Source organism: Sceloporus occidentalis, unplaced genomic scaffold (genome assembly GCF_023333645.1).
Source record: "Sceloporus occidentalis isolate IW3139 unplaced genomic scaffold, rSceOcc1.0.p SCAF_5, whole genome shotgun sequence".
Lineage (NCBI taxonomy): Eukaryota > Metazoa > Chordata > Lepidosauria > Squamata > Phrynosomatidae > Sceloporus > Sceloporus occidentalis.
The window spans coordinates 65,705,267-65,725,522 of NW_028316985.1; the positions used below are offsets into that span (position 1 = coordinate 65,705,267).

At 42.3% G+C, this 20,256-nt stretch overlaps 1 protein-coding gene and 1 pseudogene across 3 annotated transcripts in view; one reads left to right on the plus strand and one right to left on the minus strand.

Moving 5' to 3' along the window:
• Window positions 1–20,256, minus strand: part of IMMP2L (inner mitochondrial membrane peptidase subunit 2) — a 625,477-nt gene that overhangs the window by 544,214 nt on the left and 61,007 nt on the right. The window lies entirely within an intron of this gene.
• LOC149312261 (uncharacterized) lies at window positions 7,209–19,018 on the plus strand (annotated as a pseudogene).

A 20,256-nucleotide genomic window follows, 5' to 3' on the forward strand; every position in this document is an offset into this window, starting at 1 on the left:
TGTGAAATCTTTAAGTTGCATTTTTAAAGTGAAGTGCCTTCAGGGGGGGAAATTAAATCATGGGTATTGAACAGCATCACCTTTTATTGACTACATCACTATTCTGTAATATAAAATAACTAAAGACTACTGTAAATATGTTACTGTTTTCAACACACTGAATTGTATATTAAAGCTATGAAAAGAAAAAGTGCTAGACATATTCAAAAAAGAATAAAATGTTCCTGAAAGATCTATTCAAAAGCACCTATGACTAATACATGTGTTTTGACAAGAATAGTGAAAGAGAAAGACAGCAACAACTAAGCAGGACTCAAACCAGCCTAGAACCCACACCCTTATATTTTTGTTTTCTAACATTGCGTTTATAGAAAGTACAATGCCAAGGCCGATTGATTCTATTCTTTTTTCCTCCCATCTTTATATTAAATGTCATGTATATCACACTGTAAAAGGCAAAGTTAGCAAGAGTTTTCTTTCTGTCAATAGCTCACTATTGCCTTTGTTATTTGTAATATGAGGGTGTGTATGTGTATCGCTGTCCCTGCTTTCTTGTGTCCAATGACAATTTCATTGTTATTGCTGGTGTGAGATAGAGGAGAATTGAGTCATGAGCAAGGTTATATAGTCACAAGTGAAAAGGAAACTTAAAAGAGTGCTTCTTCAGAGGAGAAAGGTGAGCTAGAGGAGATTGCTAGGGAACAACCAAAGAAAGGAGACAAGGTTAAAGCAGGAATGAGCAGCTTTGGCCCTCCAGATAAAGCATCATCGTGCTGCTCAACTCCCATGGCAGCACCTTCACTCTTCCAGAAGGACTTATGACACAGACACACCCAGAAAAACAAACACACACAGAGACGTAGAGGCATGGAAAGATGGACCTAAAAATATTAGAGTGAGACAATAGTGATAAAGATATATCACTCAGCGATAAGTATGCATCTGTCAGGCAAAAGATTCTAACTATGTAGCAGCAAAAAAAAATGCTATTCACAAAATACACAAAGTCAATAACAAGGTTGGGGAGATACAGAAATGATACACACATACATATATGTACATACAGACATGCACACATAGTCGTATTCTTTAATTCATTGCAATAAACCCTTAATATTTTACTGTATATTTTGTACATGCAGAAATATTCCATGTTTGGAGCCTATGGAAATAGGAAACTAAACTTTAAACCCATTGGAAATAGGATAATTTTGCTTACTTTAACTATCTATTGGGGTCCCTTCTGATGTACATTACGAATTTCTTGTCCAAAGTAATTTTTTTAAAGTATGTGATGTGTGGTAACTTATTTATGTGAGCTTTCTATGGTCTGTCTTTCATTTAATGCCAGTATCATCCCAAAGCTAATTAGTCATGTATCTGAGCAAGGTGTTTTGTTGGGCGTATAGATGTATACTGAAGATCTGTGTGAGTGATATAAAAAAAATGTTTACAAATTCCTAACCTTCAGATAAACCTGCAGTCCCAGCAGTTCCAGCACATACAACCATGTAGTCACAATCAGGCAGGTAATAATAATAATAATTTAATAATTTGTTTTATTTATATACCGCTATTCCAAAGATCATAGCGGCGAACAGCAAGTAAGCTAATTAGCAAGTAAGCTAATTTGCCCCCAACAGTCTGGGTACTCATTTTAGCGACCTCGGAAGGATGCAAGCCTGAGTCGAGCTTGGGCCCTTTTGCTGGTCTTGAACTCGCAACCTTGTGGTTTTGAGTAAATGGCTGCAGTACAGGCATTTAACCACTGTGCCACCAGGGCTCCATATGGAAGCCTTCAGGTACAGCTGAAGGCTTCCATATCAGGGGTACAGTGATTCTGCTCTCGATTATATTCCAGACTTTAAAGAAGTTATGCTTCAGTCTTCTGACATGCCAGCTGACCAAGTTTCAAGCAGACAATAATGCCTGTCCTACCCTCAATATCTGACACTTCTTTGTCCCCTCTCAGCAGGTATCCATGCCCTCTTCAGCACCCCTTTCTTTTAAAGGCTCAGGGAAGCTGGGTCTTGATCCTTGAATCTCACTCTAACCTTCCTCACAGAGTCCTATAAAGATAGAAAGACTAACTTGGGAACAGGAGACCCTGAAAGTCCACCAGACACGGTTGTGCTCTCTTCAGCTCACTTTCATTTCCTATTCCCCCTCTCCCTCCACACTCAACCCTTTTCTTGTGCTGACATGTTGGAGTAACCAATAACTGCAAAAACAGCCTTGGGCGTCACCCACCTTGCTCCGGGGGCTGCAGAGATTGCAGTGTGTGTGTGTGTGTGTGTGTGTTGCATGCACTTTTAAGTAGCACAGCTTCTATTATCCAGATGTTGTTGCACTGCAGCTCCCAATATTTCTCACATTGACTATGCCAATTATGGTCTGCTGGGATTTTCATTCCAACAATAGCTGGAGATACTAAAGAACGATTTGGACTGGTGGATACCAGTACAATCTTATCTTTTTACCACGATAGATCGCTCAACAATGATCCCCAAGGATTTGGGTCTTGCCACTATAATTCCCATGTATAAAAAGGGTAAAAGAGATGATCCAACAAATTTTCGACCAATCAGTCTACTAAATCAGATTAGCAAAATGTATGCCAAGCATTTGCAGGCTAAATTAATGGATTGGCTAGAATCTGAGAATGTTTTGAAGGATGAGCAGGTAGGCTTTAGGACCGGTAGATCAACAATAGACCATGTGATGGTATTACAACATCTAGTAGAGAAGTATTCTCACACAGGCCGATCTCTTTATATAGCATTAATTGATTTTAAGTCTGCTTTTGATACTGTTTCCAGATCTAGACTGTGGGGAAAACTCAAGAATACACCTTCTCTTATTACTTGTTAAAATCCACAATACTAGTTTAAAGGTGAGATGTAACCCCCAAGGACATGTCATGAAGGAGATACAAATCAAGAAGGGAATCTCAGACAGAGAGGTGTTTTGGCTTCAATCCTATTCAACTATTATATAAACTCGTTAATTTCCTTTTTGAGCAACTGTTTCTTCCAGGCCCCCAATTAGCCAATAAACATATTAATTTATTATTATATGCTGATGACACAGTTATCTTATCATTGTCCCCTATAGGCCTTAAAATCTCTTGCTCACCTCTGCGCTGAAGAAAAATTAATAGTAAATTACTCTAAGAGTAAGATTCTTACCTTTCCAAAATGCCCTAAACTGAGAAAATTGATGCTGGATGGGCAGTCTATTGAACAGGTTAAAACCTTTAGGGATTATATTCCAAGCTTCAGGAAGTAGAAATGCTCACTTAGATTATGTTATTCGCAATGCCCAAAGAACGGCTAATGCTATTCAAAACTATTTTTTCATGAAGGGAGCTCAGTTTATTCCCGCCGCAATTAAACTTTTTACGGCCAAAGCACGATCACAATCGTTACATGGAGCCCAACTAGGACCCTATAGTGGCATAACTGCCCTTGAACAAGTACAAACAAAGTTTCTGAGGAATATATTTCAGGTTGCTTTCTGTGTACCAAATGCTGTACTGCCAAGGGAAGCAGGGATTAGTAAAATAGAGTCTTGTCTGTGGTTTAACATCTTCACATATTGGCTTAAGATAAATAAAAATCTTGGAGGATTATCTCAACTAATTTTGGTAGACAACCATAAATCCTCTTGAGAAACAACTATACTTAAGAATCTGAATCTTCTTGGACTCTCTAGGAGTACCAACTTAAAGTTAGAAATTGATCAAGCAAAATTGGTTATAAGACAAAGAATCCTAGACATTGAAAGCCAGACGGAAATTGCTGCCTTTCCTAGACACATAGTGGTAAATATCCAAATCTCGGTTACATCCTTTTTTCCTTTTCTATATCATGTTACAATACCCAAATTTAGGAGAGCTCTAACTTTAGCTCGATTTAATGCTCTCCTAACAGCAGTGCTAGAAGGGAGATATAAAAAAACACCTTATGAAACTCGGCTTTGTCTTTGCGATGATGGCGTTATTGAAACTACAGCGCATGTTCTATTGTACTGTCAATTCTACAAGGACAGTCACCACCAGCTGATTACTCCTCTTCTAAACAAACACACTGGACATATTGATACTTTCTATTTACATTATCTTCTGGACAATCAGAAACCAAGTGATGTTCACAATGTAGCAAAATTTTGTCACATCGTATGTAAAATACACTCCCAATTGGTTGGAGAAAACTGATATGTGAAAATGGAAGCAATGGGATCAATGAAAGGGAGAGCAAGTAAAGGCGGAAATGAAAGTAGCCTCTCAGTTACGGGAGACAATAGCACAAACCATTACCCAAACGGACACTGAAGTGAACTTTCAACGTGTGGCTACTGACTATGCCCTCCAGAAGAAGATCCATGAGTTGGAGAGCTCTCTCTCAATAATTTGAACTGGCAGAATAAAAATATCCTAGAAGAAATTGCTGAATTAGAGCAGAGCATTAATAACCTCGAAGAGAATAGTTATAACAGAGAAGTGCAAAAACGGATACTTGCCCATACCTACCGGGGCACACAGACTTATCACCCAAGCATGGAACGTTGCTATAACCACTCAGTGTGGATTGACAGGTGTTCAGCGAGAAGGCAATATTGGTGTCCTTAGACACTGACTCAATCACAGTATGCACTTGGTAAGCTCTATGAACATTTGCACCGCGTCGAGGCAGACATTAAAGTCAAGTCAAATCCTTGCATTTGTATAACAAATGCAAGAGCAGTAGGTGCAAGCTCACAGTGCTTGCTGAGAAATGTTCTGAGATGGACACCTTCAAACAAATCACTGTGGTGCACAGAACACCCAGCTGTGGAGTCCAGTGAATTTTATGAGTTCCAGGGGGAACTGAGGTTTAAGTCCAGTGTGAGGGGCTTATAACCTGACAGATCTTGTTAAGTCCAGAGAGGGACTATCGTTGGGAAGAGTCTGAAACTGAGGGACTCAGAGATAACTCAACTCTAGGAAGGGAGTTTTGGGGGTTATTAGGATCCGGAGGGATTTCATAGCCTGAGTGGCTGACTTTATCTGTAACTAATTTGCCAAGTAAGGATACAATAACAACTGTACATCAAAGATACTCAATATACTTCTGTTATTCAAATAAACGTTTATTATTGTTTGAAAAACTGTTTGGCCTGAGTTTCAGAACACAAACACACGGTACTATGTGTTAAAGACAGGAATAGGAATAGATTGTGAAGTCTTGAGAGGCAGGCCCAGTACCAACTGCCCTTCTCAGCAACTACAAAGAAGGAGCCTGAGGCGAAGCCTTGAGAGGCAGGCCTAGTACCAACTGCTTTTTCCAGCAGCTACAGAAGAGGAGCCAGGCAGAGTCTTCATAGCCAACCCCGGACCATCTTCCCTTGATGAAGAGCTTTGGGTGCAACTTTAAAGTCAAGCCCCGAACCATCTTCCCCTGAGCGCCCTGGTTCAGATTGTATTCCTCCCCCACAAGAGGCATTGAAACCAATTGCCACTTCTCTCCAGAGACGCCTCCCTTTCCAGCAACATCTGACTATATTAGATCCCTAGTCCCTTGTGGTAACAGAGGGAAAGGAGACAACATTTGGGAAAAGACAGAGGCCCACAAGTTCAGTCTGGAGACTGCAGGGAGGAAGAGACTTCTGTTCTTGCTGCCTGGACCTCTACTTCCCTCGCTGGACTGAGCCCTTGCAGGACTGAGGCCTTGACTCAGCAGGCACTGTTTCATCCAGCACAGCTACCTTGCCTGCCTGAGGTATAAGGCTGGGACTTCTGCAGGAGACTCACCAAACGGCATCCAGCTTTACTAGCTACCTGTCCCCCCCCCCCTTTTCCTGTTTCTGTCAATTTAATAGGAAGGATGTATTTTCCTCAGAAACGAGGGGATATACAGAGTCAGGGAGAACCCATTGGAGTCATTCAAGGCAGAGGGAGATATGGAGGGAAGAGACAATTAAAACATCAAGGAAGAGGGGAGCTCAAGAGGGTACTTGTGGTCCCCAAGCTATCTCCCCGTCCAAATAGTATGAATAACCTTGGTAACAGTCTCCCTGAGTTGAAGCTGCTGCTGCTGCTGCTGAATGCCAGATCAGTGAATGGTAAAACAGCTGCCATTCAGGACCTGATCCTGCAAAATCACACTGACTTAACATGTATAACCGAAACCAGGTTGGATGAGACTGGAGGAGTTAATCTCTCTCAGCTTTGCCCACCAGGTTTCTCTGTGCAGCAGTAGGTGAGGCCTGGGGGGGGGGGGGGGGGCGGGGAGGTGGAGTTGCAGTAGTCTATCGTGATTCTATCTCCCTGACCAGATGCCCCCTCACACAGTCTACAGATTTTGAGTGTGTTTATTTAAACGTGAGTGGCCAGGACAGAATTGTCATGGCCAGCCAAGATCAGCTCTCGGAGGATGAGGATGAGCCTCCTCCAGAGCAAGGGCTGATTGAGGCAATGCCAGGTGCTGTTCCTGCTCTGCCAGGTCCCAGCTGTGATCCTCCAGCCCCAGAGGAGGAGGTTCAACCAGGTCCTAGTGCCGAAGAGAGGCCTCCTATGGTACCACAGCCTAGTGGTGACTCTGGAGATGAAGCTTGCCTGCAGGTGCCTTCTCACAAAGAGAGAAGGGCCGAGAGTGCTTGCAGGCGCAGATCACAGAGAATTGCCGAGAGGCAATTAGCCAACCAGCCTCAGGTGGCACGAGGGAGAGTTTCCCTTACTTAAGTGGGAGAGAGACTAATGCTGGTTGCTAGAGTTTATTGCATGATCCCTCGACGTGATTGCTGCTAGCACTAGCTCCTAGTATCTGAATTCTTTGTTACCTTGACCTTGGACCGGACTTCGTTATCTCTTGGCTGCTTTGACCTTGGACTGTTTGACCACGCTGTTTCCCGGTATCCTGACTTCGGCTTGACTTTCGGAACGTTGGAATCTCTGGAATCCTGGCTTCAGCTCGTATTCTTGACCTGCCCTCGGACTGCTTCTTTACAAGGTCTGCTTTACTTCCACTGGGCTAAAGGCTCTGTTATCAGCTACTGTCAGTGTTTGCTGGCAGCATTCCCGGACAAGAATAGGGATTCTGTTGGTGTACCGCCCACCCCGCTGCACAACAGTCTCCCTTCCTGAGCTAAGCAGGATGGTTTCGGGGTTGGTGTTGGAGTCTCCACATCTATTAGTACTGTCAGACTTCAACATCCATGCTGAGACTGCCCTTTCAGGAGTGGCTCAGGACTTCATGGCCTCCATGACAACCATGGGTCTCTCCCAAGTGGTATCTGAGCCTACTCATGCTGCTGGAGACACTGTGGATCTTGTTTTCTGTACTGGGTGGGATGATGATGATCTTGGTGTGAAAGAACTCTCCACAGTTCCATTGTCATGGACAGATCATTATCTGGTCAGATTTAGATTCACTGGGACTCAGAACCTCTGCAGGGGTGGGGGACCGATTAGGATGGTGTCCCCCCGGAGGCTGATGGATCCAGATAGATTCCTGAGGGCTCTTGGGGAGTTTCCAGGGTGGTGGACACAATCGCTCCTGAGCGTCCCCTCTCACGGAGTGGAGCCAAACCAGCCCCCTGGTTCTCCAGGGAGTTGATGGTGATGAAGCAAATGAGACGGAGACTAGAGTGACGTTGGCAAAAGACTCAGAGTGAATGTGATTGAACACGGGCTAGAGCCTATTTGAAAACCTACTCTGTGGCAATGCAGGCAGCAAAGAAATAATTTTTTGCTGCCAGCATTGCATCTGCAAGGAGTCGGCCAGCAGAGCTGTTCCGAGTGGTCAGGGGCCTTTTATACACTCACCCTCAGTTAGATGATACAGACCACTCAGAGGCTCGCTGTTAAGAATTTGCATGGCATTTTGCAGACAAAGTCGCTCAGATCCGCTCCGACTTGGATGCTACAGTTGATACATTGTCAGAAGATGTAACCTTGGCTCCTATCAGTCCAGTGTTAATGGATACTTTTCAACTTGTGCAGCCTGATGATGTGAACAGAATCCTTGGAGAGGTAAAAACCACCACATGTATCTTGGACCCTTGTCCTTCTTGGCTTGTTCAACAGGCCAGAGGAGGACTGGCTGAATGGGTAAAGGAGGTAATCAATGCCTCCTTACAACAAGGCAGAATTCCATCCTGCCTAAAGGAGGCTGTTGTGAGACCTCTGTTAAAAAAATCATCCTTGGATCCCACAATAATGAAAAACTATCGGCCGGTGTTTAACCTACCATTTCTGGGCAAGGTTTTGGAACGTGTGGTGACTTCCCAACTCCAGGGGTTTCTGGATGAAATGGATTATCAAGATCCATTTCAATCTGGTTTCAGGCCTGGCTATGGAACAGAGACAGCCTTGATTGCCTTGGTGGATGACCTACGCACGGAACTGGACAGGGGGAGTGTGTCCCTGTTGGTTCTCCTGGACCTCTCAGCAGCTTTTGATACCATCGATGATGGTATTCTTCTAGACAGCCTCTCTGGGATGGGGCTTGGATATACTGTTCTACAGTGGCTCCGTTACTTCCTGGAGGGGCGAACTCAGAAGGTGGTACTGGGGGACTCCTGTTCGACCCACTGGCCATTGGCCTGTGGGGTCCCTCAAGGTTCTGCGTTGTCCCCTATGCTGTTTAACGTATATATGAAACCACTGGGAAAGGTTGTCCAGAGTTTTGTCCAAGGAGGCTGTCCTGGTCCTAAACCAGTGCCTGTCTTCAGTAATGGACTGGATGAGGGCAAACAAGTTGAAACTTAATCCAGACAAGACAGAAGTGCTCCTGGTCAGTCGGAAGGCAGATCGAGGAATAGGGATCCAGCCTGTGTTAGATGGGGTCACACTCCCCCTGAAGACACAGGTTCGCAGTTTGGGGGTACTCTTGGACTCAGCTTTGAACCTGGAGGCCCAGGTCTCTGCTGTGACCAGGAGTGCTTTCGCACATTTAAAACTTGTACATCAGCTGCGCCTGTCCCTTGAGAAGCCAGATTTGGCCATGGTAGTACATGCCTTGGTTACATCCCATTTGGATTACTGTAATGAGCTTTACATGGGGCTGCCTTTGAAAAGTGTTCAGAAAATTCAGCTGGTTCAAAGAGCTGCTGCCAGGCTATTAACTGGGACAGATTACAGGAACCATACAATGCCCCTGTTGAAACAGCTTCATTGGCTGCCAGTTTGTTTCTGGGCACAATTCAAGGTCCTGGTTATTACCTATAAAGCCCTACATGGTTCAGGTCCACACTATTTGGCAGAGCGTTTCTCCTGGTAAGAACCGGCCCGGACTCTGAGATCCTCTGGGGAAGCCCCTCTCTCTCTCCCAACACCAACACAAACACGGTTGGTGGGGACACGAGAGAGGGCCTTCTCGGTGGCTGCCCCTAGACTCTGGAACTCCCTGCCCAGGGTGATCAGAAGGGCTCCGTCCTTGATGGCCTTCCGCCGGCAGGTGAAGACCTACCTGTTCACACAGGCATTAAGGGAATTACTGTAAGGACAGGCTGGGATGTTCGATGTTGGACCAGTTTAAAAATTCTTTTCAATGTACTTTTTATTTTATTGTACTTTTTTTATTTTTTTTACATTATAATCTTTATTAAAGTATTTTTTCTTTTAAATAACAAACACACATTTTGCAATACAAAACAAAATAACATATACGTATATTGCCTATACATAAAAAAGAATAGACATATACAAGCCATATTAACCACATTACATCATTAACACTGATCACTTCCTAGAGGAAATCGAGACTTGATTAAGCCAAGATAAAGACCTTAATACAGTATTTTACAAAAGCATATATCAACTTCAAGCATGTTTAAGATTACATCATAAAGATTGCACATACAATATTCAATTCTTACTTATGCATTTGTTCTGAGTGTAAAATCTAACCTCCAACTATGACATTTTATCTAGGAAAATAAATAAACCCATATTACCAAATAAAGCTGGAGGATATATTTTCTAATTTAATAAAAGAAACTAAGGTCTGCCACACTATTTTTGTTTTCTCCCAGTCTAGACTTTTCACATAGCAAATGAGTTTATCTAGTTCCATGAAATCCAACAGCTTCATAATCCATTCGTTCCAAGACGGCTGTCCGGCGCCTTTCCAATAAGAAGCGTACACCACTCTGGCGGCTGAAATCATATAGAATAATAATTCCCCATGCTTATTTTCAAGCGTTCTGTCCAAAATCATATTCAATAAAAACATTTTAGGATCGAATGGGAATTTATACTGTAATATCAGCTGCATCTTCCGATAAATTTGAGACCAATATTGCCTGGCCAACTCACAGGACCACCACATGTGAATAAAGGATCCCAGGTTTTTACCACATTTTCAACACAAGGGATTTTGGTTTTTATAAATTTTGCAAGCTTCAAGGGGGTCAAATGCCACCTGTTCTGCATCTTTAAATAATTTTCCCTAATTGCAACACATACAGTATACTTTACACGAGTGTTAAATTCTCGCCCAGATCTTGCACCCATTTAATAATTGATGGCTTTACAAGCTCATCATGCATATCAAGTTTCAATAAATACCTATAGAATCTAGATATTCTCTTGCTCTTTTTGCCAAAAATTATCTTATCGAAGTCTACCAGTACATATTCAATCCCAACAGTTTTCAAATCGGACACAAACCTCTCCTTCAATTGTAGATACAAGAACCAATTCAGAGAGAGTCCTTCTTTTTTTCAACTCTTCAAAAGTCTTAATCGAAACAGTATTATCCCTATTATCCCTTATCAAGATATCCCTATAAATAATCCAACGACCAGGGGCTATTATGTCATTTCTGTAGAAAGCTTCATTCACCGAAGTCCAGTATGGAAGCTTTGGATAAATTATTTTTTTATACATAGTCCACGTTCTTAAAAGAGTCTTCCTAACAAAGTGTTGCGAGAAGGCATTATTGGCTTTAATCTTATCATAAAATAAATATGCGTGAACGCCAAACACATTTCCGGCCATCTCCAAATTCAAAGAATATTTGTCATCCAATTTGAACCATTCCACAAGACACTCAAAACAGCAAGCGTGGAAATAAATTCTAAGGTTTGGCAGACCCAACCCCCCGCGACAAACCTCGTCCTGCATAACCTTAAATCGGACTCTGGGTTTCTTGCCCCCCCCCCCCCACAAATTTACTTATGTCCTTATTCCACTGGACGAAAGGTGTCTCATTGACCAGGATTGGGATGGTTTGAAACAGAAAAAGAATTCTACTTTTTTTTTAATGCTGTAAGCCGCTCTGAGTCCCAGTCCTGGGAAAAGAGCGGGATATATATATATATATAAATAAATAAATAAATAAATAAATAAATAAATAAATAAATTTGTTGTGGAGTGCATAACATAAATTGGTGGCAGCGTTAGAGTGAAGGCTGACTGGACAGGGCCTTCACATAATTTGGTGGCACAATAGGAAAGCTTCATTACATAATTTGGCAGGCAGCATCGGGATATGTAAAATCCAGTGGCTGAAAATATGATGAGAAGTGTGCTGGAGACAATTGCTGTTACCAGGTTCTGAGTTCGAGTTACCGGAAACCCAAGATTTGATTTGAACTTGGAAAGTAAAAAGTTCAACAGTTCAAATAAGGAGGCATAAGTCAGTGACGGTAATCTCTGAGGTAATGGTCAAGGGTAAAAGAAAGGGGGATGAAACGTACACCCAGATGGTTTGCAGATTGGATTATTACCCAGATGGGATGCAGATGGGCTGGATGAGTGAAAACAAACTCAGACTGAATCCAGAGAAAACGGAAGTACTCATGATAGGTTCCTCGGGCCTAAGGAAGAAAATTTGTCAACCTGTCCTGGATGGGGTCACACTTTCCCTGAAAAATGTTCTTTCTCAAACTCGGTGTAGTTATTTTTGCAAAGGCTATTGTTGATTTCAGTCACTATAATTAAAGGCTTGTCTTCTGCCTGAAAGAACCGGCTACAGCGAGATTTGAGTCGGTCTTAGACTCCCTTTCCGAGGCTGCGGGCTGCCCACGTCCTTCTCCGTTCCCTGGCCGCAACTCTTTAGAGGGGAAAAAAACTCCCCCTTGGGGTGCTAGTCAGGGTCCTGTTCAGAACCCCGTGGGCCCATCCGAATCCCCCTTCGCAGAGGGAATTCGTTGGCTTGAAAATCAGCCAAAATCACCCCGGAAGGAGCAGCTTACCATGCGCGACTGTGGTTTGCGGCTTCTCACCTCGCCATCTTGGCCAGAAGTCTCGTCCCTGCAATTTACATCTCAGGTAGATGCGACGGCCAGAGATGCTTGCTATCAACTTTAGTTGATACGCCAACTGTGACCCTACCTATACCGAAGGGACTTTGAAATGGTGGTACATGCTCTGGTAACCTCTCGTCTAGATTTCTGTAATGTGCTTTACATGGGGCTACCCTTGTACTGAGTTTGGAAGCTTCAGTTAGTGCAGAATATGGCAGCTAGCCAGATTGGTCACCGGTTCATCAAGGTTCGACCATATTACACCTGTCTTAAAATATCTTCACTGGCTCCCTATTTGCTTCCAGGCACAGTATAAGGTGTTGGTTATTACCTATAAAGACCTACATGGCTTGGGCCCGAGTTACTTATGGGACTGCATCTCCCTATATAATCCGCCCCGCACTCTCAGAACATCGGGTAAGAACTTATTAGAAATAGCAACTTCCAAGTACGTTACTACCTCGCAAAGAGCCTTTTCAACAACAGCTCTGAGACTTTGGAACACTCTTCCTGAGGAGATCCGCTCGGCAGCCTCATTAGAGACATTTAGAAAAGCAGTTAAAACCAAGCTCTTTAGCCGAGCATACCCCACCTGATATGAATACTCCCCTGATATGAATGATGTGCCCCTGTCTGTGTATTATCCCTGCCTTGCTTGTTGATGCTATTTTTATTGTCTGATGTTGGATATTTTATTGTTTTTACCTGTTTGTAATTGAATTTTAATGTAAACACTTTGTGCTTTTATTTAGTCTGTAACCCCGCTTCGATCCACTGGGAGAGGCGGATAAACATAAATAAAATTTATTATTATTATTCATTAAAAAGTTGGATTGAGGGGTCTAAAATAACAACAAAGGACGAGTTACAAAGTCTAATGGGCTTGGAACAGTTTTATAACGTCATTCCACAGGAATATAGGTGGTTGGTTCAGGACCGACAGCCTAAAACCGTAGCTGAAGCAGCCAAGTTACTAGATGCATCGGCTTTAATCAGGGAAGATGGTAGAAAATTGGTCAGGACAGAGGGAAAATCTCCAGAAAGTGAGAAAAGAAATCCCAAAATCTGGCATACCTCAAAAGAGAGGAATAACAATGATAACAATTTTCAACCTTGGCAACAAAAGAAAACATCTGAAACTGAGGGGGAAAGTGTTGTGTCGAGAGAATATGACGCTGAGGACCATAAGAGAGACCACTGGTCTAAGAAAGAACAAACAAACCCTGGTAACAGATTATGTTATGAATGTGGAAAACCAAGTCATTTTAGACATAGTTGTCCATATAAGAAAAGTATGGTAAGTAGTCATAACAGATAAAATTGAGATTAGACATATGTTTAAAAGTGAAACATACAGAAAAATCCCAAAGATACTTAAGCTGGTAATGGTTACTGATAAAACAAGTATTTAAAAATATATTATATATAAAACCTGATATTTATATGATGTTATGTAGAATATTGATGAACGGGTTAGTATCATTTATCACTGAGATTTCATTGACCAACATAACCATATGTTAGAGAAGAGAGACAGTTGGGATTTGACAGTTGAGGGAACAGGTAAGTCCAAGGGAGGACTGTGTTCCAGGAGTTCCTGAGGGAACAGTGGGATAGACCTGTTTTCAAGTGCAGAATACATTTTATTATTACCTGATTTAAAAAAAGAAAAGAAAAAGAAAACTGGTATGTGTATAACATGACCGTGAATTTGTATCTGAAATTGTTTTTAACAATTATTAATAATTGTATTTTGCAATTATTATTTTATCAAGTTATTTTGTATATTGGTCAATGACCGAAAAAATCTTACTACTACTAGCTCTAGAGCTAAGTCCAATGATATCAAATAATAACCACTAAATTGGACAGTATTTTATGTGTATTACCTGAACCAAATAAATTGTGCACTATAGTATGTACTAGAAAGAGGGGGAAGGGGAGAGATGGGTGACAATTAGAGCTTGGAAAAGTTTTGGATTAGAGGTCCCATAATCCCCCATCCAGCTATGGAAGCTGTAGTCCAAAAAAGGTAATGTTTCCAAGCTCTGATAGATATGGATTGATACAACTGCATGATTTTTGTAGTCTCTTCATGGAGCTGGCTCTGCAGACTACTGTCACACCACAGTTTGTGTGTTTCCTGGGCTACACAGAACACTTCTTCAAGTTGGATTGCAACACATAAGGAGATGAACTAGAACAGTGATGGTTAACCTTTTACAGACCGAGTGCCCAATCTGCAACCCAGACCTCACTTATTTACTGCAAAGTGCCACGTCCCTCTGGCTTTCTAGTAAGAAACTCTGGCAAACTCTGTGCTAGGGCGGCAGCATGTGTGCCCACAGAGAGGGCTCTGAGTGCCACCTCTGGCACACGTACCATAGGTTCGCCATCACTGAACTAGAAAATTGATTCCAGCTTGCCTTCACTGAATCTTCCTCATAAACTATACCAACGTACCTGCACTGTCCCTGTGTGACAGTTTCTGTTTTAGGGTTGAAAAATTTGAAACCAGTTATTTGCAAAAACCACCAGAACGACAACAACACAATTTCATCATTTTACTGTCAATACACTAAGAACAACTTCCTTGTTGCTAAACCTTCCCAACGAAGATGCACAGACTCTATTGCACCCCTGCTGTTTAATTGCACTGAAGAAATAAAGCAATAAAAACATCAAGAACATCACATTTCAAAGAGAACTGCCTGCCCAGTTACTTAATTTGCAAATGAACCCTCTGAAAATTTCTCGGTGCATAAATAGAAATGTAAAGGGGCTGTGAAAACAAATATCTATGTGAACTACAACAAATGATTGTTATATCCCTAGTCAGACACACTCTTTCAAGCATTTCGTCCACAGTTTCAGGCCCTGTGCCTGAAAACGAAAATTCGTCCCGTAAAACCATACTAGATTGTGGTCTGCATACTAGTAATATTATTCTTGAAGACTTTTGTAGACACATTTCATTGTGCCTCAAAGACTACCTTAGGGCTAAGTTGGAGAAGGCCCTCACATCACTCAGAAAAGATCAGCAGTTTAGCATGACCTTTGAATACAGCAAGAGTTGACTCTCCGGCTTGTTGTTTCAACTAATAAGTGAGATAAACAAGTTAGGGAAAAAATGATGAGTGAGTTGGCCCATGCCAGGTTCAAACATCATCCTAAATAAACCATGGTATAAATGTCCATGACCTGTTTAGCTGCTCCTGGTGTAAATAGCAACAAATGAACACAGGAGCCAGCTTGCTGTACCTGCACAACAAACTAGGATATCACTGAATTCTAGTGTGTTGTGGTATATCAGCCCAGCCAGTCTGTGTTTTAGTACAACCTTTGGAAACTGTATTTCAAGTAGCATTGTTAATTTCAATATGACTTTAATTTTTCCTTGCTCATAGGTGCTTTTCAAAACCTGCATATTCATTTCTCTTTAGCGATTCTGTTTAAATTAACCTCCAGAGGTACCAAAGTCAAGATCATACAGCTTTCAACACTGTTATTAGGAACAGCTTGATGCAATCTGCAGCCTAACCAATATGCTAAGAAGTTGCACTCAAAAGATGAATGGTTCACTTCTTGATAGCACTATTCTGTATTGGGACATATGGTTGAAAACTGCACAGAAGGCAGTTTCAACAGATACTGGAACAACTGTGCAAACTCCAAACCATCATTCCATATAATTTTCTGCAGAATATAATTTGAATAAAGTACCGCTAACAGGAAGAAAAAAACATTTCCTAAACAACACCACTGAGGTTACTAAGAGAAGAGGGAATCTTTCCCCATTCTATGAGGAAAAAACAGAGATGAAAAGTTCACAACAAGGCAATGGTGTACCTACTAGGATTCTAAGCTAAGGTTTTGGCTGCAGATGCTAGCAGGCAGAATGTAAACATATCAATCTCTCCACGGATAGGCTCCCTTGAGAGCTAGAAGGCTATGAGATCTAGTTCCCAAGAAAGTTTTTATGTGTAGACCTTTCAGCCACAAATAGCCACATCCAATGTATGGCCATCAGGGCCACAAAAAGAAAAAGGCAGCACAACAATAAGAGCATGGATGGCTATACAGCCTACTGCTTCTTCAGTTGTGTGGATCACTTCTGCACACATCAGTACTACCAATGTAGGACCACAAGCCAATGACTGCCTGACCACACCAACTTAGATGTTATGCCCAAGATTGTAAGGGCAACCTGTTTATCCTGAGAGCGTGTAATGAAAACCTCTCCTTCCGTGGACCTATTTAGACACCAAATTTCGTTTTAAACACTATGCATGTAACATTTATTGAATCACAAAAGTAACACAAACATTGATTATCAAGAGCTCTTTCACTCACACATTCGTACAATACTCACACACACTTTCCTTCCGCCGAACATTGATCAGGTGTTCTCGAAGGCTGGGGATGACACCGTTGCCGCGGTAGATGCCAACAAAATGGAGATTAAAGTCCAGGGTCTTTATACTTTTTCTTCTCTCTGGCTCTTGGCTGCTGAAGTCTTGCAATATTGCAGCCCATTACTCAACTTCCTCTTTTGGGAGGACAGACAGGTTGTTCGGATCAGTTCGTGTTCAAAGCAACTCGTTCTGTTCAAAGTCCTCCATTGTCCTGTCAGTTCTTCATCATGGCGACTCAGGAGATAAGGTTCTTCCCGGTCATGGTTCGTCACACCTGGACGGCACCCCGCTTCAGCTTCCAAGTTTTCAGACTTTCCTCGCCTCGGTTGCCAAATACTTTCGTCACATCAATGCTCTGCACGGAACCATCTTGTTTGGTCCTTTAGCTATGTTTAAAGCACAATTCCTTGGTTCTTCGGTTCTTCAGCTCTGAGTTTAAGTCAGAACTCACGCATTCATTTTACATAGAAAGAAAGAAAGAAAGAAAGAAAGTGTAACCTATGAGTAGGGTTGCCATAACTGTCAACCTCCAAACCTGGACAAATGTAAACAAATGTAGGACAAAATTTACCACTGCCCCAATGTAGGACATAATTTTAAAGTGGAGGACACGCAACCAACTAAAAAAAATAATAATTTAAAAAAGCATTAATATAAACGCATGTTTCTTAGGCATGCCCAAAATGGAGGACATTTTGGCATTATTCCTAGATAGATGGCAGAAATGTACTTCCCTTTCTGTTCAAACACTCCCCCCCCCCAATTCCAAAACACACACAAAGCACATTTGGGCATTTGACATGGCTTTATTTAACATGGCCTCTTGCATATTTGAGAGGCTTATGGCATAACCAAACCTTTTGGGTTTCACACTGAACATGGGTTAATATGACTATGCATAATGAACATGTCAAGGTGGTTTAACAAGAAGTGGATTTGCCCTCGGTTTCAGGTTTCTTGCACCAACTGTACTTCTCAAAAATCAAGGTACTTTGATTTTTCTTCACTGCGCATGAGTTTGTAAAAATCAGAGCAACTTACATTGGCCATGCCTCAGAAGCTCGCTGATATCAATATCACCATCACCATCACCATCACCATCACCATCACCACCACCACCACCACCACCACCACCACCACCACCACCACCACCACCACCACCACCACCACCACCACTGTCACAACAAGGCAGACTTGTTAGGATTAAAAGCACCAAAAAATAAAAAAAAACTTTGGAAAGTCACACTGTCTCGGCTTCAGAAACAGTGAGCGCATGCCTCAGAAGCTGACTGACATCATCATCATCATCATCATCATCATCATCATAACTATCATTGTCAGAACGAGGCAAACTTGTATATTTTTAATAATAAAAATTAATTAAAAAATTAAAAAAAACAGGCAGACTTGTATATTTTTAAGGATACCCAGTAATTAAAATAAAGTGGAGCACATGGAGGAGGAGGAGGAAGAGGAGGAGGTGGGTGGCCATCTGGCCATGGCAATGGGTGGGTGTGGAGGAGACAGCGGAGGAGGAGGTGGGTGGGCCCAGGGCCCAGGCCGAAAACTGTGAGTTGGCGGTAAACGGGCCAGGACTGGACCGGGACCACCAAAACCGTGACTGTCCTGCCTGCAGGCGGGATATGGCATGCCTATACATAATCAACAATCAAGCTGTCATAAGATAAGATGGGAATGAGAGAATGTCACAGGCAGCATCAACTGTGGGTAGTAACCAGTTTCCTTTGTGTAATTACAGGTGTATCCTATTGTCAATTAATGAACATGTTTCCCGGATGCGTCAACAGCACCCACAAAGCTCAACCATCTTGTTTGGTCCTTTAGCTATGTTTAAAGCACAATTCCTTGGTTCTTCGGTTCTTCAGCTCTGAGTTTAAGTCAGAACTCACGCATTCATCTTACATAGAAAGGTGGGAGATGAAGCAACTACTATAAACAGCTGAAACTTGAAATGGACGACATTAGTTTATTCTTTTTTGGATCTTGCTGTGGCTTCATTGGGGCTATGATTGCTCTGTATTTTTGGCAGCATAAAACAACCAGTGACTTGGAGCCGTGGCTATAGAACTGCTATAGAAACATCAACGGAAATACATTGCCGCCACCACCGGTCAAAAGAGCATATGTACGCCACTATCAGCAAGCTCTATATTGAGAGAAATGAAGAGACATACAGCCAAGAAGAATACACCACTCCTTAGAGGCCTCTCCTACCATTGGAAATTCGCGAGTAAAATGCTGTTGTTGCCTCTTGTGAGCCATTGAGTTAATTAAAGGCATAAGAATTATAATGTTTCCTTTTCTTTTTCTAGCTCTTAAATGGTGGATCAGAAATCTTTCAGAAATCTTGATGCAGCTTTGATTATCTGCATCAAAATGGTTGGTTTGGGCTCTGTTATTCCAAAGTCCAAAAATAAATTGTGCAGCCATTTTATTTCATCACATGCTGCCTTTGCTGAAACACACTCAGCACCAGTGGAAGAATATGCAAATGTGGATTACTTCTTCCTTGTCCAACTTATATCTCCTCCACCAAAGAAGATCAAGTTTCCACTGGTTGATTTTCTGTCTGCCAGCTCTGCATCCTTATAGGCCATCAGTTGAGGTTGGTCACAGGCTGGCAGCATCAGTTTGTGATTTGCAGTTCCTTTTAAGTATCTGGCAACTCTCTTTACTGCAATGAAATCTCTCTCAGATGAAGAGCTGTCCATTCTATATAAAATTCCAACAGCATTTGCAATATCAGATTTGGTGAAATTGGCTATGTATAGGAGTTTTCCAACTGCAGTCCTATACTTGTCTCCATTCCTCAAAGGCTCAGATTTCTTAGGGGCTGTACAGACCGGCAGGAAAGGCCGGCCTGTGGGTGGCGTCGGGGTGTAACATCCACATGACGCAAGTCCTCAGGCCAGCTTGACACCACACGCCGCACCACACACCACATGGTGCTCATCTGGTGCTGTGTCTGCAAGACACAGTGCCAAAGGAGCGTGGAAAAGCCACACGTTGGCAGCTATGGTGCTTTTCCAGAGTGCAACAAGCAGAGATCAGGGCCACAGCATGTAGTTGCCATGGCCACGATCTGGTGCTAAAAGGGGCAGCTGCAGGCCACCCGTTATGGGCGGTCTGTCAAGCCCCTTAGTGTCCTTTAAGAATCATACTTCCATTGGAGTTGGCATAGCATTTGCATTTTTCAGGTCAAGACAGTCCAGAAGAGCCATTATCTTCTGCTTTTGATTAAGCTGTAGAAAAGGGTTACCTCCACAGATGTGAATCTGTCAAAAGACATGGAAATATGATCTGCTTCTTTGGCCCAAGGTTTATTCCAAATCCAGATAAGAAATGAGAGTATGTTGGGTTTCTAATAGCACAATTCTATGTATGTCTGTTCAGAAGTAAGTCCCATTAGTTCAATGCAACTTATTTCCAGGGAATTGTCTACAAGTTTACAACCTAAACCTTGAATTCTGATCACACAGACATTCTGTTATATCAGTGGAATTTAAAACAAGCCTAGCATAACCACGTTTGTGATAATTCCCGTCCTCTGAGTCTGAGAGAGTGACACCTGCCCAAGGTCACCCAGTGG